We start from the raw sequence: 18,929 nt of genomic DNA, 5'->3' as shown, positions 1-18,929 counted from the left end.
GGGCAGTCATTAAACCTTAAAGTTCCAAAATGATCTCCTTTGACTTCATATGTCATATCTAGGACATGCTGATGCAAGAGGTGGGTCCTCATGCCCTTGGGCAGCTCTGCCCCTGTAGGTTTGCAGGGTACAGCCCCCGTCCTTGTTGCTCTCCCAAGCTGGTGTTGAGTGTCTTGGCTTTTCAAGGTACATAGTGCAAGCTGTCGGTGGATCTAAAATTCTAGGGTCTAGAGGATGGTGACCCTCTTCTCATAGCTCTACTTGTCAATGCCCCAGTGGAGATTCTGTACTGGGGCTCCAACTCCACATTTCCCTTCAGTACTGCCATAGTAGAGTTTCTCCATGTGGGCCCCACCCCTGCAGCAGACTTCTCCCTAGACATCCAGGAATTTCCATTCATCTGAAATCTAGACAGATGTTCCCAAACCTCATTTCTTCTGTGCACCCACAGGCTCAACACCATGTGTAAGCCACCAAGGCCTGGGGCTTTCACCTTCTGAAGCAATGGCCCAAGCGGTACCTTGGCCCCTTTTAGCCATAGCTAGAGCAGAAGCAGCTGGGACACAAGGCAACATGTCCACAGGCTGCATAGAGGAGGGCATCCCAAGACCAGGCCCAGGAAACCATTTCTTCCTCCTAGGCCTCCAGGCCTGTGATGGGAGGTGATGCCATGAAGATCTCTGGCATGCCCTGGAGACATTTTTTCCATTGTCTTGGTGATTAACATTCGGCTCCTCATTACTTGTACAAATGTCTGCAACTGGCTTGAATGTGTCTCCAGAAAATAGGGTTTTCTTTGGTTGTTGTTATTGTTGTTGTTTTTCAAACAGTCTCACTTTGTTACCCAGGCTGGAGTGCAGTGGTGCAATCTCAACTCACAGCAACCTCCACCTCCCGGGTTCAAGCGATTCACCTGCCTTAGCCTCCCAAGTAACTGGAATTACAGGCAGGTGCACTATGCTCAGCTAACTTTTGTTTCTCTCTCTCTTTTATTTTTAAGTGGAGACAGGTTTTAATCATGTTTACCAGGTTGGTCTGGAACTCCTGACCTCAGGTAATCCACCTGCCTTGACCTCCTAAATTGCTAGGGTTTTCTTTTCTATCACATCATCAGGCTGCAAAATTTCCAAACTTTTATCTCTACTTCCTCTTGAATGCTTTACTGCTTAGAAATTTCTTCTGCCAGATACCCTAAATCATCTCTCTCAAGCACAAAGTGCAGTGATCTCTAGGGAAGGGGCAAAATGCCACCAGTCTCTTTGCACGGCAAGAGTGACTGTTACTTCAGTTCCCAACAATTTCCTCATCTTCATCTGAGACCATCTCAGCCTGGACTTCATTTTCCATATCACTATGAAGCATTTGGGTCACAGCCATTCAACAAGTCTGTAGGAAGTTCCAAACATTCCCACATTTTTCTGTCTTCCTCTGAACCCTCCAAAGTGTTCCAACCTCTGCCTGCTACCCAGTTCCAAAGTTGTTTCCACATTTTCAGATATATTTACAGTGGCGTCCCCACTATTCCCACTACCAATTTGCCGTATTAATCTGTTCTCCCACTGCTATAAGGATATACCTGACACTGGGTAATGTATAAAGGAAAAAGGTTTAATTGACTCATAGTTCTGCAGGGCTAGGTAGACCACAGGAAACTTACAGTCATAGTGAGGGAAAGCAAACACATCCTTCTTCATATGGTGGCAGGAAGGAGAAGAATGAGTGCCCAGCAACGTGGGAAACCCCTTATAAAACCATCAGATCTTGAGAGAACTAACTAGCACAAGAACAGGATGAGAGAAACCACCGCCATGATTCGAGTATCTCCACATGGTCCCTCCTGTGACACATGGGGATTATGGGAACTACAAGATGAAATGTGGATGGGGGCACAGTCAAACCATATCATCTGCTTTGTTATATCATATGTGGAAAGCCCTTTCTTTGTTATCCGGAGGAAGTAGCAGTTAATGATTGAAGTGCAACTGACACTGTCCTAGCTTGAATTCACTAGAGAGCATATCCTCAAGAAAGGGGTGATAACGATAGCTTTTAGAAAGTGAAATAAAACCAGACAACCACAGAACAGTTTGAAAAATAGTTGCTCATAGGATTTTAGTCTAGTTTCAATGTTGGATTTCGAAGCTTAAATATCAGGCAAATGATCTTTTCTTACGTTTCCATATTTTTAATTTATTGTTTCTTAAAATATTTTTAGATATGACCTTGTGAGGCCAGAAAGAAATACGATAGACAGGGAGAGAAATGTTACAGCAAATAGAGTGAGCATGTGGTCAGCTGGCAATGAGAAGAACACACTTGTACAATGCTCCTGTCCCATCAGTTCTTCCCTGCTATATCACCCTGATATGAAGTAGAGCAAAACCCATAATAAAAACTAAACTGAAATCCTTTAAAGTTTCAATGGAAAGTAAAATGAGACTCTAAAAAGGAGCATATTGAAATGTTTAGTTTATGATGTTTAGAAAGATTAATATAAAAAGTCTCTAGCAAAATCCTGAGGTCCCTGTATAATTCTGGACAAAAGAATATGAGGGTACTATCTATCTGGTTTAGGATTGTTCAAAATTCATGTCGTTATGCATTTTGACACATTTGTAAAACCCCAATGATACAATGTTTCTATTAATCAATAACTTATTGGGACTCTGTTATGTACCAGCCTTCTAATCTCAAGTGTTTTTCAGTATCTGCTGTGGTCAAATAACTTGTTAGTATCGATTCAACATAGAGCAATGTACACTTTAAAAAGCAGATAGCTGGTTATGTATGTACAACTCATTAGGACTCGTTATTTTGTTCTTATTTAGACAATCCCCTAGTAAGAAAAAGCAATAAGGAGAGATTACTAAGATTCATATAAACACTAGTGTTTTATACTTGAGAAAAATATATATTAGTTATGATAGAATCAGCTTTGCTGAAGTGAAACACATCTCCAAATATCTCTGTGGCTTAAGGCAATGAAAAGGTTTGTTTCATGGTATATCACAGGCAGGTTAGAAAGGGGCTCTCCTCTATACAGACATTCATGGACTCAGGCTGTCAGAGGTTACGTCATCTTTCAATGATACCCACAAGAATATGTTACCTCTGTTGCTCTATCATGAGATGAAATGACAGAGAGAAGTTGTTTTGGAAACTAAAGGCTTAGGGCAGGAAATGACACTTGCCACATATGCTTGCCACCTTTTGGGCAGAACCAGTCAGCCCCAGCTAAGTGAAATTTCAGTAGAGTTTTCTGCTTACCTAGAAGACAAAAAAGACAAAAAGATTGATACTGATGAGAAATGTTAATATCTCTTATGTTTAACTCATTTAAATTAAAAAGATTAGTGAAGATCTTCTATGAAGGAAACATTGTGTCATACTATGTTGTACACAGAAATGAGCAAGACGCAGTCACTGACTAGAACACATTCAATCTAACTGAGCTAGCATATTTACACCGCTATGATAATGAAAAGTAGAATGTAATATCATATTAAATTTGACATTGACTCCAAAATTTTATAGGGGTCAAAAAGTACAATTGTAAGGTAAAGTTTAGGAGATGCTAAATGACTACTCATTTGTCTTAATTCTTTTAAGCTCCACATTTACAAAGACATCTATATTTCACAATAAGAGGCTGATTTAGTAATTTGGTGAATATTTTAGTGAAGTATTGTGCTTATAAAATAACAAGACAAATATAGAATAGCATATAAAAATCACCTAAATATAGTTTCATTATACTAAATAATTTCATGAATTGCCTTATTTGTTCATGATCTTTCTTTCTGCCTTGTGTTATTTAATATGTCTATCTTAGGGATGTGAATCCTGTGTTATAAATTTTTTATAAGTTACAAGATAATTCCTCATTCAGTTTTTCATTTCCAAATCCTCTAAAGAAGGTTTGAAAGAATGGCTTTAGAGACAGCCAAATGAATGTATATGTCTGGTAGTTCCAGCGGTAGAAATCAAATCATCCAGAAGACACAGTTTAATAAAATAATAAAATAATTCCATAAAATAATTCAATTTTCTCAGAATAATTTTTACTGTCATGGTGTGGGTTATTTTTAGTAAAGTGATTATTTGGAAATAAGATTGTTTAAACTGGTACGTACCTAACAATTGTACTTCTTTCTGTGTTTTCACATTGTCAAAACTGATGTCATATTCTTAACTTTATGTTTTATGTAACAAATTTCATATATCATCTGGGTTATCTAATGTACTATCTGCCATTTCTTCAAACAGATAAGACCTAAATTCAGTCAGCAAATATTATTATAAACCTGCTCAGGCAATGCCCCACTTAAATTTCCAACTTCATTTTTAAAATCCTTCCCACAATTTTCCTCCTCCACACCCCTTACATACTGCATTCTTTGTGCGTACTATCCTTCCACCTAAAATATTCATTCACATGGGCATTTTCAGGTCTGCTTTGACTTATGCTTCAAATTCTCAGTACAAATTTCTTCTCTCCAATAAATCTTTTGTTGGCCTGATTATCTAATTTATTTTGTTGATGCCAAAGTTTTATGAAGAAATCAACCTAATCTGTTTGATATCACACAACACACTCAATATAGTACTTGGCATATCATAATCACTAATTTTTTTTTTTTTTTGAAATGGAGTCTCGCTGTTGTTGCCCAGGTTGAAGTGCAATGGCACAATCTTGGCTCATTGCAACCTCCGCCTAGAAGGTTCAAGCAATTCTCCTGCCTCAGCCTCCTGAGTATCTGGAATTACTGGTATTTTTAGTAGAGATGGGATTTCACCATGTTGGCCAGGCTAGTCTAGAACTCCTGACCTCAGGTGATCTGCCTACCTAGGCCTCCCAAAGTGCTGGGATTACAGACGTGAGCCACCATGCCCAGCCACTAAATATTTTTAAATAAATAATTAAATGAAGAATCAGGCACTAAAGATTGGGTGACATGCTTAGTGGGAATCCTGGGCATGAGAGGGGCCATTGGATCTTTAACAAGGAGATAAAATTTGAGTATAGTTTTGAAGGATGCATAAGAATATGAAATATGGATAAGGAAGGGAGATGAAAGTTTACTAAAGAGAATGACATAATTCTATGAAGTCACATGGTAGAAAGACATCATTCTGTCCATGGGCAATCACACTAAATGTCACCATAAGACTTAGGGTTTGAGGTCAGTGAGAATACAAGATTAAGTTGTTTAGTAGTGTTCTATCATTTGACAAATCCGATAACATTGGTAAATTCCTTAAAATACATCAATTAATAAAACTGACAAAAGATTAAATAAAAGACCTGAATCATCCTGTATCTATTAAAGAGTTTGAATTTGTAATTAAAAACTATTCCATAAAGAAATTTCAGGCTTAGGCGGCTTTTCTCCTAATGAGACCCAGCCTTCATGGCAGGAATAATATTGATTCTCTGCAAACTCTTTCAGAAAATAAAGAAGAAACACTCGGAAACGCATTATGTCCATTTTTTTCTGATACCCATATGAGAAAATACCATTATAAGGAAAATAAACTACATACTAATATTCTTCGTAAAAATGGAAACAAAAATCATTAATAAAACATTAGCAAAATCAAATCTAACAATACATAAAAAGATGCCACACATGGCCATGTGTGGTTTGTCCCAAAAATGCAAGGTTAATTTAACATTCACATACACAAAATCAGTCAATACGGTTTAGCATTTTAACAAAATAAAAAAAGAAAAGTTATTTGCTCATCTCAATAGATAAAGAAAAAGCATTTGAAAATATTCAACTACCAATCATGATTTTCCAAAAAATTTCTATATAACTTAGGAATCAAGAGGGGGCAGAGGAGGAGCTTCTGCAACCTAACAAAGGGCATCTATTTAAAAGAAAAAAAACCTTCAGCTAACATCATACCTGACACTAAAACATGGAAATATTTTCCCTTAGGTTGGGAACAGATGTCTAGTCTTACCATTTATATTTAGCATTTTATTGAAGATGCTAGTCTATGAAATAAAGTAAGGAGGGGAAAAAAAGCATAAAGACTGTAAACAAAGAAGCAAAATTCTCATCAGAATCAAGACAATGATGCCCCGTTTTTCTATATTATTTGTCAATGTGGCTCTTCGTCTGCAAAACGTTTCTTTTTGTGTTTGGTAAAACCCTGAATAGAAGGTTACTATTTAGTGTGATTTCCACCAGACTAAATAGTCAGACATTTTCAGACATCGTCCCAAGTACATAATGCTGGGAACTTTCTTCCCTGGAAAAAGAAAGGTCACGTGATTAGAACTTAGCTACTAAGCAATGTTTAGCTTAAATTGCAATATAAACTAGATAGTAGTGACACATTTGAGGGGAATGACGGTAGCTATTAAGGCATGCACACTGATTACAGCTGTTTGAATGCTCCCTTGAGACCTCAAACTTTCCTTTTTCATTGTTCAAAGAACATATTTGTAGGAGTCAGCAGCACACCTTTGCCATTAGTTCAAAAGGATCCAATCATACTAAATCTGCAATCATTAGATACATGATTATATATTTACCTATGATATTAGCAATAGTTAATGCTTACTCTGCACTTAATATGCAGAGGATGTCTTCTATGAGATGGACATGTGATGATTAAATGAATTCCCTGAAAAAGTAATGAGGTCAGTTTTATTTTCTCCCTATTTTACAAAGAGAAAAGTGGCACAGAGAGTTTAAGTAATTGGCAAAATTTGATTTATACACATAAGCCACTTGGAAACCAAAAATACAGTGGTCCAAAAATAACAGAAACATTTTCTGTTTTGTTCACAGTATTGAAATTAATAAGTCCCTTTTCATTATTTACTTGTTTACATCCAGAATGTTCAATTAAGGTCGAACATATAAGTGAGCCATAGTTAATTAAAATAGGCTTCCTATAATATGATCAAGTTAATCTGGAAGTCATTCTGAAACTCAATGAACTCTAGATTTGATAATTCTACAAACCATTTTTTCATTTATCTTTAATAAGATGATTTCCTTTAAATGTTATTCATTACTATTTTTTAGAAGCATCCTTACTATCTTGGGAAAATGCCTCATGATAAAAAATTTGTTACATACTGGATAGTCTATATGATTTTATTATTTAATAATTTTGAATTTGATAATTAAGATTGCTTATACTACAGTTTCAAGATTGTTTAATCAAGCAACACATACTTATTTGTCACCAGCCCTCTTCGCTTCAATGGATATTCAAGGTAAAATTGATTTCATTAAAGACTAGCCAAGAAAATAAGGAGAAATAAAAATATCAACAATAATAATAAAAAAACTACAGAGGACAGATTGTAAATAAAAGAGAGAAAACTTTGAGTACTGCTTTGTCAATATATTTTAAATTTAGAAATAATGATCAATTCCAAGAAAAACATAGCAACACAACTAATTCAAGAAGTAGGGTGAATAGATTTATAACCAATTAAAGAATTTGAATACATTTAAAAATATTTAACAAATAATTTTAAATAACTTTAAAGTTTAGTTTTACTGAACTATCAATAAACAAATACTTCTTATAAATACATAATTCTTATTATGTACATAAATTTCTAGAGAAAATAAAAAGAGGCCACTATAGCATTCTTTTTATGAGGCTTATATAAGTGTGTTACAAATAAGAGACAAAGTAATCAATCTTACTCATTAACATTGATGCTAAAAATACCCATTCAAGATTGTTCAATATTGGCTTTAATGTGGTAAAATGTATTTAGCTGCTTCTTAAATTCCTAAATTAATTTACCTAATTTTTGAGAAATTCATTTACTTAATTTCCAAAGTTAGTAAACTGAAAAAAGAACAGGAAGAACGCCATAATATCACCTCAATAGATATTTTTTAAGCATTTGAAAAATTCAGTGCAATTTTATTTTAAAAATAATTTGCAAACTGGAAACAGAATTAATCCTACACATCTTAATTATTGATCATAGATATACAACTAATATCAAATGAATGATAAAACATTAAAAGCATTTTTAAAATAATAAATGAGAAAAATGGCTATTATGGTTTCTATTCAATGTTTGTTGAGTAGAAAAAAATAAAAATATAAAGAAATACTTAAATGTTTAAAAAGACACCAAATGTGTATTAGTCACAGATAATATAACTGACTATACAAGACATCGGAAAAACTTAGAGAAAAAAAAATTGTACTCCATTTTACCAAGTGGCTGATTAAAATTTAACAAGTGGCTGATTAAAAATCAATTGCCTTTCTCTTTGAAAACAATCTAAAAATCTTCTTGATAGACATTTATACCAGGCTATGCTTATAGAATGTAAATCAGACCAAAACAAATGGAGAAAATCTTACACATCAATGGAAAGAATCACTATCAAATATATCGTTTCTGAAATTGATTAAAATATTCAATAGATTTCAATTAAAATTCCAACAGAGATATTTGTGGAGCTTGCCAAGATTCTCATTGTCATGAAGATGTGAACTAAGAGGAATGCTTATATACTGCAGGTGGTTATGTGACATTGTACAGGAACTTTGAAAATTCAATCTGGCATTTTCTTGTAGAGTTAAAAATATGTATACCTTGTACCTCCACAAAAGTCTAGAGAAACTGTTGCCATGAATGCCAAGAGACTTCATCGAGAGTTTTCATTGCAGCTTTGTATTAAAAAAAAACTAGAAATAATCCAAATGATGATCACTATGAAAATGAATAATTTCCCTGTATTGTAATCATCTAAGAGAATAGTATACAAAGATAAAATTGAGATATCAGCCCTTTACTAGTCAGCATGGCTAAATTACAAAAACACCAATATGACAAAAGAATAAATATAGCATGGTATCATTTATACAAAGCCTGTAAACATACAACACTTAACTCTGATATTTTGGAGACAGGTGTATATGTAGTTAATCCATAGTGAAACAAGGGAATAATTAACACTCTGATGGAAAAAAAGTAAGATTATTAAGGAGGGTACGAAGAGTCTTCAAGGTTATTTTTAGTACTTAATTGCTGAATCTGGCATTGGATGTGTATATTTTTTAAGTTATTCTTTATACCTTAAATATACATTACATATTATTTTTTGTGCTCAAAATATTAAACAATAAAAACGAAAGAAAGCAGAATGATTATGTGAGCATCCAGGTTGGCATGGGGGTAGGCTGAAGGTGGGGAAGTATTCTAAGCAGGGGCGTCATGCTGTTCAGGGAGCAGAGGCAGCAGATTGCAAGAATTGGGAGATAAAAATGTGTACTGTATTTTAGAGCATTTCTTCCTCTGTGACTAAAATTATCCTTCAGAAATGAGTACGTTTTATTTGAATCTTCACAAAGTCTCTCATATAGTAGGGTACTTTCTTCATTCTTTATTTTCAACAAACAGATACTTTTTGAGGGCAAGACAGAAGAGTCTAAAATTACCACAGCCCATAATCATTTTAAATAGTTATAGAGTCTGCCTGAGCAAATCGGAAAGATGACGACTGGAACAATAATAATCCTACTGTAGGTACCTACTAACAGTTGTATTTCTTCACCTTCCTTTTTCACTTAACCCCTCCACAATTTATCTGAATAGATCCTTAGAAAACAATTTATCTGAATAGATCCTTAGAAAACATTAAAATTCCACAAGTCATGAACTCTTTTATTTGAGAGGTAAAGGATTTCAAAACTGTATTTAAAATTTAGCTTCATGAATCGGTTTTGATGAAAGTATGTAAAAATGCAAATTTCAGTAAACATTGCAAATTGTTCCTTAGGTATTGCCACACATACGCTGGAAGATTTAACTAACATGATCAATTTAAATGTAAACACATTTAAATTCACTGATGATTCCTTGTTGATTATCTCTGCTGCTTGTAGCTTTATTTCATTTTTCAATAAAGAATGAAGAGAAATGTCTCAGAGTTTGGTAACGCTATTTGGGTTTTATGCTTGCAGTGCTTTGAAAGAGTGAGTAAAACATTGCCTGAAAAAAATTCATTTTTCTCTACTATAACTGGATACCACTACATGGAGCTTATAAGTAGGCCATAAACACTTTGAAATATATATCTTTTAAAAGAATATAACAACTTTAACTTATATTTACTAATGTTCTCCTACATTATAGCATTTAATCATGCTTGTGTAAGTGTTGGATACCATGACTTTATTATTGCTGGAGCTCTGGTCCAGGCCAGACCTCATGAATTCCAGAGAATAAACATTTCTCACTCCAAACCCTCAAATGGGGCAAAGGTTTTTGAATAGTCAGAAAAGATTTGGTTTTGCATCTTTTTTTTTACTTGAATGTTTCTTTTAAGCTTTCCCCAGATATTCATGCTTGCCAAATCTATTAAGTAAAGTACTTAGTGTTTGTGGGCTCATGGTGAACAAGTAGAGCCTCGTTCCCTATAATCATATAAAATAGAAGACGCTTTCATTTGCTGAACAGCATGATGTAGGGTTCTATCAACCATTGTGTTTCTCAAAGACAAGGTAAATGTGGTTGCTGCTAAATTAACCTTTCCTTAAAACAAAGCTAGATTGTGTCTTCTGGTGGCTAATCACAAAATGGGTAAATTCTATGGCTCAGGATAAATACCACCTGCTGATAATAGTTATTTCCTTAGTCTCAATTTTAATTAATTATGTTGTCAAAATGTTTCAGCAAACTCTTGGAAAACTGTACCATAAATAATACCTATAAGTTAAATAAACAAAAGAGCTTACATTTCAGCATTAAAACCCCAAAGCTGCGATCACACCACTGTATTTATTGTCTGATAAAATCTCCAAGGGCAACAAATGGGTACAATTTGCCAAGATGTAACTTTTTGTTGAAATATACTTTTCTCACATATCAAATTGCTAAGTTGATGAAAAAGTAGCAAAAATGAGATTTTAATCAAACCGTACAATATGCTATTTTTGTAAGTGGGAAGAAGTATTGAACATCTCCAGCTGGAAATAATAATTAGCATTCTGCTTAATAGCCCACTGCTTATGGATGCAAAGGAGATAAGTGAAACACATTCATATGGAAATAATCATGTTTGGCAAAAGTCTATAGCCATTTTGTTGAGAATTACAGAGGAAAAGATATATATTTTGTAATATAAAGTATATTATTAAGATAATATTTACTTCATTTCTTCAAACGTCTATCTTCTCGTAAAATACAGTAATTAATTTTGGAGCTTAAATATTTTATGGTCTCATTAATATTTATAAGAAATTTGTCATCTTTATTATGATATGCCATTGCTAAAATTGTTAAGAATTATTTGGCCAATATAATGTGACTATGAAGGGATTTTTTGGAAAGGATAAACATTAAAATGGTTGTAATTAAATCTCATTTTGAAGACATGAATGTTTAAGTGTACTCTTGTATACATCAAAAAAATTAAGAATGAAAGCTTCAAGAAGCCTGTTTTGAAAGCCGTTGTTTGAAATAAAACCTACAAAAGTCAATGCTTTAGAAAAATGGTGAAAAACGCAGAATGATGTCCTCTTATGTCAAGACTTAAGAGCGTCTCCAACTCTAGACTCCATGATCCCCTACAATGCATTGGTTGGGTGCCATATTCTCATCTTTCTACAGAGGAAAAACTATTTTATATTTTAAGTGGCTATGACAAAACATTCTACAAAATAGAGCAAAATATACATAAGCTTTTAAATCAAGCTAGTTTCAGTACTTCATCTTCATTATTGTTGCCCAGTAGTAGAGTACCCACCGACCCAGAACTTCCATTGGCATACGTTATGACAGAACAAGAAACTGAACTGCTGTGACGTGGCCACTTGATAAATATGTATTGAATTAAATAAGAACTTTATTGTCAGTGTCCTACCATATCTGAACTGTCATCTGACATGCACACTGAGTTTCAGTGAAATTTAAAAATATTGCCTTTTCTTGTGATTTTTTTTTTAGAGGTTGCTTTTTTGAAGTTGTCATAGTTGTTTTTCTTCATATCTGTTCTATCTATGAATTGCAAGAAACACACAGTCACTTTGAGGAAGATAGGACATAGGAACATTACAAACAAAAAAAAGCAAAAAAAAAAAATAGATGAAAGAGATTTTTGTTATTTTATTCCTGGGTTTTTCCCTGGGTGTTTTAGATAATTCTCTGTGCCTTAGAGAACAATGTTAGAGCATGAAAGGAAGCTTTTTGTTAGTATTTTAATTTTTTCTTACCTCTTATTATTTATTATCACAGTTTGCATTATTGATGAGACAATTTTAGTTAATAGGTAGTTCCCTTAGAATGAGAAATTCCATTCAGGAAACAATTATGGGCACCTCACAATTTTGTAAGTAACATTTTTACTAAGTAAGTGGTATTTAACTTACAACGAGGTGATAAAGAACATGGATTTGAAGATACAGAGTGTCACTTTTGGGTCTCAGAATTAAAAATTTGGCAATCTACTCAGTTCTTCTAGGTGTCCGATCCTTACAAGTGGAAACAGTGGGCTCTTACAGTTGTAAATTTACAATAACTTATAAGAATGTAGCACAGTACCTGATGTATAATAAGTACACAGTAAATATTAGCTATTATTAGTATTATACCTACCAAATTTAACAGCGACAAAATGTTCTTGATTAAAAGGTATGAAGTACGATTCAGTAACAAATTATATATAAAGGGGCATGTGACATCCTATTGATTACCAGGGTGACTTCAATTATTTTGGTTCTTTCTTACGCACCATTTCATGTGGATCACTACTCAAAACATATCTCACTGAAAAGCAGAAATCTTTCCCCAGTAGAGAAGGGGTCATTCTTGTTTCAGTAATTGACTAGTAGCTGCACTGCCTTGCTGAAAGCATTAGCCAAGATGTAAAGATCAATTTATGGAAAAAAAAAAAAATTTGTCCTCTGCTTCAGTAGAAGGTAAGGATGCTGTTCACAAATGTAGGTGATTCTGAGGCTATGATGAAGAGAAGTACATTCCTGGTGGGCTCTTACTAGCGTGTAGTCCAAATGGGACTTCAGGAATAGAGCCAAGATCAGGCCTAGGAAGCAGTGTTGGCAGGAGAATCTTCAGATATTAAGAGTCAAATAACAAGGAATGACCAGAGAGTGCACAAATTCCAGGTATTTCATTCACCAGTTTCTTGTCTTTTTATTCGTAGTTTAAATAACTTAAGAAAGATCTGGCCGGGCGCAGTGGCTCACTCCTGTAATCCCAGCTCTTTGGGATGCCTAGGCGGGTGGATCACGAGGTCAGGAGATGGAGACCATCTTGGCTAACACGGTGAAACCCCGTCTCTACTAAAAATACAAAAAAAAAAAAAAAAAAAAAAATTAGCCAGGCGTGGTGGCGTACACCTGTAGTCCCAGCTACTCAGGAGGCTGATGCAGGAGAATGGTGTGAACCCGGGAGGTGGAGCTTACAGTGAGCCGAGATCGCGCCACTGCGCTCCAGCCTGGGCGACAGAGTAAGACTCCGTCTCAAAAAAAAAAAAAAAAAAAAAAAATCTAGTGAAGTCTTTCCTTTCTCCTTCAGCCTTTAAGTTCTGGGGTACACATGCAGGTTGTGCAGGTTTGTTACATTGGTAAATGTGTGCCTTGGTGGTTTGCGGTACAGATCAACCCATCACCTTGGTATTAGCCCAGCATCCATTACCTATTCTTCCTGGTGCCTACCTTACCCCTACCTCCCTCGACAGGCATCAGTGCGCCTTGTTCCCCACCATGTGCCTATGAGTTCTCATTGGCTCAGCTACCACTTATAAGTGCGAATATGCCGTGTTTGGTTTTCTGTTCCTTTGTTAGTTTGCTGAGGATAATGGCTTCAGCTCCGTCAAGATCTAGGCACAAATACCATTTAACCTAGCAATCCCATTACTGGGTATATACCTAAAGAAATATAAATCGTTCTCTTATAAAGATACATGCACGCATATGTTCATTGCAGCACTTTTCACAATAGCAAAGACACGGGATCTAGTGAAGTCTTAAAGGGGCAGAATGAAAGAAAGTCATTCAAATACATTGTAATTTTGAATGAAAAATGCAAAACAATTTTTCAGAGCTCCAGGTTCAAATGACATCACATCATACAACTGTAGTTTGCTGGCTTGAATCAGCAGGGGACCATGGGATAATGGTTCCTACCATGTGGATTAAACTCTTTCAAAGTAGTATTACTTTTCCCTGAATAATTTAGAAATAGCTTTTTTGAAATTTTTCTAATAGTCCCTTACATGCATACAGGGTCAAGACCAAAGCCAAGTTAAAGCAACAGGAACTATAAACTACAAAGACTCTTCCCCCTTTTGATTACTAAGAATCTATTCCTGACTTAATGTTATTTTGCTGGGCAACTTCTTCCAAAATTTTTTAGACCAAAATTTTCATAGGAAACATGCAGTCACCCACATAAATAGATTTCGGTAAGCTCATTCACTCTATCAGTTTTCTGACACGTGGTTTCAGATGTCTAGAACCCAGTATATATCCAAGACAATCTTTGCCACGATATGAATAGAACTATATCAATCTGGTACCACCAGGCTTCCAAATTATGTCCAGATATACTGAACATCCTACTAATGTACAGATAAAGCTAAGTTCAAAGCAAGATTCCTATTACATTCAAAATTGTGGGTATGATGCAGTTTAAATTATCCCATTTATCAAAGTCATCTTATTAACTTCTCATTTTATTCTATTTTGGGCCATGATGAAACAGTAATGCTTAAGTTCGCATAATCTCCAAAAGAATCATCAGAGTCTGAATGGTTTGTATACATCATCAACTAGCTACATTTGAAGTACAGTTGTGAAGCACTAAAACATGGCTTTCAGAGTAGTAAGAACTCATGCATATCATCAATCAGTTAAAAAAATAACACATTCAAAATATGAGACTGTTTTATCTGTGTCTATTTTTTGCTACAGGTCAAATAGTAATTTTAGTTAAATCTATTTTATACTGAACTCTTTTTGCACGGTTTATGTGAACTAACTGAAGTAAGAAAAGAAAGCAAAGACGCTTTTGATAATGGGGAGCATGGGGAATAATGAACTCTTCGAGGAGTGGAGTCAGTCTAGACATGAGCAGCAGACAGTGCAAGGGTCTTAACTACTTCAGATGTTATGAACGCAGAAGGTAGTGAGGATTGCAGTGCTGCACAGAGGTATTCTTATTTACCACTTTACTTGTAATGATCATATGCTGGATATCAATTAGTAACAATGTGTTATAGCAGGAATCATTTATTATGTGTGTTAACCTATAGCTAATACTTCTACAAATAGTGTTTTAGAAAGCAACCTCTAGAAGAGGGTCATGATAAAAGCACTGTTCAAAAATCTTCAATCCCTTTTTTGGCCTACTATAGATAGTAATAAAATACGAAAAATTTTGTTAGGGTAATTCAAGCTTCTGTGTCGTGACATTATGAACTCAAGTTATCTTTAAAACCACATTCTTCTTACTTTTAGCCATATTGACTGTTCTCTTTGTTTTTCTTAGAAAAATGCTCTACTTGCTTCTATAAACGTGTCAACAGCATTTTTTTTTTTTTTTTTTTTTTTGAGACAGAGTTTCACACTTGTTGCCCAGGCTGAAGTGCAGTGGTGTAATCTCGGCTCACTGCAACGTCCATCTTCCAGGTTCGAGTATTTCTCCTGGCTCAGCCTCCCGCATAGCTGGGATTACAGGCATGCACCACTATGCCCGGCTAATTTTGTATTTTTAGTAGAGATAGGATTTCTCCATGTTGGTCAGGCTGGTCTCGAGCTGCTGACCTCAGGTAATTGGCCTGCCTTGGCCTCACAAAGTGCTGGGATTACAGGCGTGAGCCACTGCACCCAGCCTCCACAGCATTTTTTCATTTTTGAAATGCTTCCTCATGTCTATCCAGCTCCAGTAAAATTCAAGCACAGTTCTTAACAGGTCCTTGAAAACTATTCATAAAGATATCTATAATGACTTTTTTTCTTTAAAAATTTACCACTCATCCACTCAGTATACCATTGCTTTAGCAACGAATCATATTCTTCCTGGTAAAATATGTGTATTGCTATTTAATATTTCATAACTTTAAAAAACTTTCTCTTTATATCACTGCCATCAGTAAATTATAAAACCCAGATAGACAGAGACCTCAGTATGTTTTCTAATGTTATATAATACCTTTTGTTACAAAAATCTTAAGTAGTCTTTTATTTTTAAGTGAATATGATCACAGCTTGACCAAAATATGTATGCCATCTCCGCACCTAACCAGATAATCATAAAATGTTGGACTGAATAAAATATTTTTATCCAAACTAATTATGAGATTAGTAGTGCTTCTTGTTTAAATACTGGAGTCATGTAATAAATATTTTGCATTAATAAGGGTTTATGGTTTTTAAGCAATAACATCCAACTCCGGATGATGCCAGGTTCTAAAAAAGGAGTTTAATAAAAGTGTATTTGCCCAGCGACTTCACGGCTAGGTACTGTCTCAAAAGATATGAAAGCATATGTCCACAAAAAGATGTGTATGAATCTTCAAAGTAGATTATTCATAATAGCCCCAAATTGGAAAGAAATGAAATGTATATCACAGGATGATGAATCAACAAATTGCAACCTATTCATATGAAGGAGAACTTCTTAGCAATAACATGAGTGAACAATCCCAAAAATATTAGGTTGAGCAAAAAAGGCCAGACACTAAAGATATATATTGTTCCATTCATATGAAGCTTAAGTTGCCAAGATTAATCTGTAGCGATAAAAATATCAGAACAGTGCTTCCCCCAGGGGAGGTGGTACTGTGGAGAAAAGGGCATGAGAAACATTCTGCAGTTATGCAAATATTCTATATATTAATGAGGGATGATTGTATTGATGGGTAAATTTTTTCAAATCTCAAACAGTACATGTAAGTTCTGTACATTTTAATTTATGCAAGATAAATCTCCATAATAAAAAAGATATGGAATAGCTTTAAAAATATCACTGGGAGGCCTCCATAACAAGCGACAAAACAGTTCCTTAGATATTTTGTAATGAGAATACTGAAAATTTTTAATGTCACCACTGAGCTTCAGATCTCAAAGTTTGCACTTCTGGCACACACGTGGATGTGTATGTATGTGTGTGGGTGGTGTGCACACATGCATGCAGTTTTATGAGTCAGTGTGCCTCACTGCATTTGCTGACTTCACTTTAACTTGATTACCTCTGTAATGGCCCAATCTTCAAATAAGACCACATTCTGAGCTCCTGTGGTTAGGATTCAACATGTGAATTCGGGGGAATGAGGACACAATTCAATCCATGACTTGTAGGCAGCAGCAAACATAAAGTATAGTACATCTTACAGTATCTCTCAGCAGAAAATTAAAATATTTGGCTCTGAAATCACTGGCAGAACTTGTCAAGTGGCTCTATCTTCAGTGTGTATGGAAAATTGAAATCCTACTCTATATCAGAAAGACAGGGAGCTGAAAGTATTTGGTGAATAGCGTTAATAATCACTTGCCCTAGTATTTGATTCTTTTAATAAATATATCAGTATTTTTAGAGTAAGCAAAGGAGGGATTAACAACTCATATGGCTTGGCTGTGTCCCTACCCAAATCTCCTCTTGGATTGTAGGTCCCATAATCCCCACATGTTGTGGGAGGGACCCAGTGGGCCGTAACTGAATCATGGAGGTGATTACCTCCATGCCATTCTCATGATTGTGAATGAATTCTCACAAGATCTGATGGTTTTATAAGGGAGTTTTCCTCTTTTGCTTGGCACTTCTCCTTCCTGCTATCATGTGAAGAAGGACGTGTTTGCTTCCCATTCCACCATGATTCCTGAGACCTCCCCAGCCATGTGGAACTGTAAGTCAATTAAACCTCTTTCCTTTATAAATTACCCAGTCTCAGGCAGATCTTTCTAGCAGCCTAAGAATGGACTACTATAACAACCAAGGCAAGATACCAGTGATCATGCTCTTTTTCTACACAGTAGTAATTTTCATATACATTAAATGTTTTTTATTTTGTTTTAGTTTCCTATGTTTGCAGAAAAAGTAAGGGCATAATAACAATGGTGTTCTGATTATTCTATTCATGAATTTAACATTGCTGGAAAATAAAAAAAATCTAGATAGAAGCCAATATCTTAAATATTATACCACATTAACTTCCATTGAAGAAAAGTTTTCAGGAGATCATAGTGAAACTAAATATTATTAAGTTTTAGAAGGACATTAAATAAATAAAAGATTGGCTTCCTGGACAATGGGACATTCTACATTATATCATTTGCTATTGAAGTTCTAAATAAATTAAAAACTCTTTTCTCCATGATATCATGAGTAATGTAATATGCATGCTAAAAAACACCTTTTAAAACTAACACATACTATATGGTTAATGCTCTGTGGAAACTAATTTTTCTTACTACTAAATTTTATTATCCCATATATTTAATTCCAGGACAAAGTCTTATTTATTTGGTTTTTCTTATTTTTGCTACTACCATAACAGCACATAATTCAATGACCCAAAGCTATCTTCTAATTTTCCTTTTCTTTAATTTTGTAATCTACAAATGTGTCCCTGTTTAGGTATTGATATCATCCAGCACAAAGGCTATTTTCTGCAGGTGTACATGTTCCTTTGTTTGATGACCTTAATTTATTAAGGTCAAATTTAATAAAGGTCAAATTTAATAAAGGTGATTCCTTGTCTACATAAACTTTTTTTTTCATTTAATAGTGAGGGTTACAATGCAAGGACACTTTTACCTATTCCTGGGGGTGTTCATGAACAAATATAAAGGAATGCTATGTGAAATGAATAAATATTGGGGGTGGAGTAAAGGAAATAGAACAGATTTCTGAAAGTATAACACATTTAAAAGAAATTTAATTTCTATAAATTTATACCTTATTGCAG

This window comes from Pongo abelii, chromosome 7, assembly GCF_028885655.2.
Source record: "Pongo abelii isolate AG06213 chromosome 7, NHGRI_mPonAbe1-v2.0_pri, whole genome shotgun sequence".
NCBI lineage: Eukaryota > Metazoa > Chordata > Mammalia > Primates > Hominidae > Pongo > Pongo abelii.
This window is presented reverse-complemented; position numbering follows the sequence as displayed.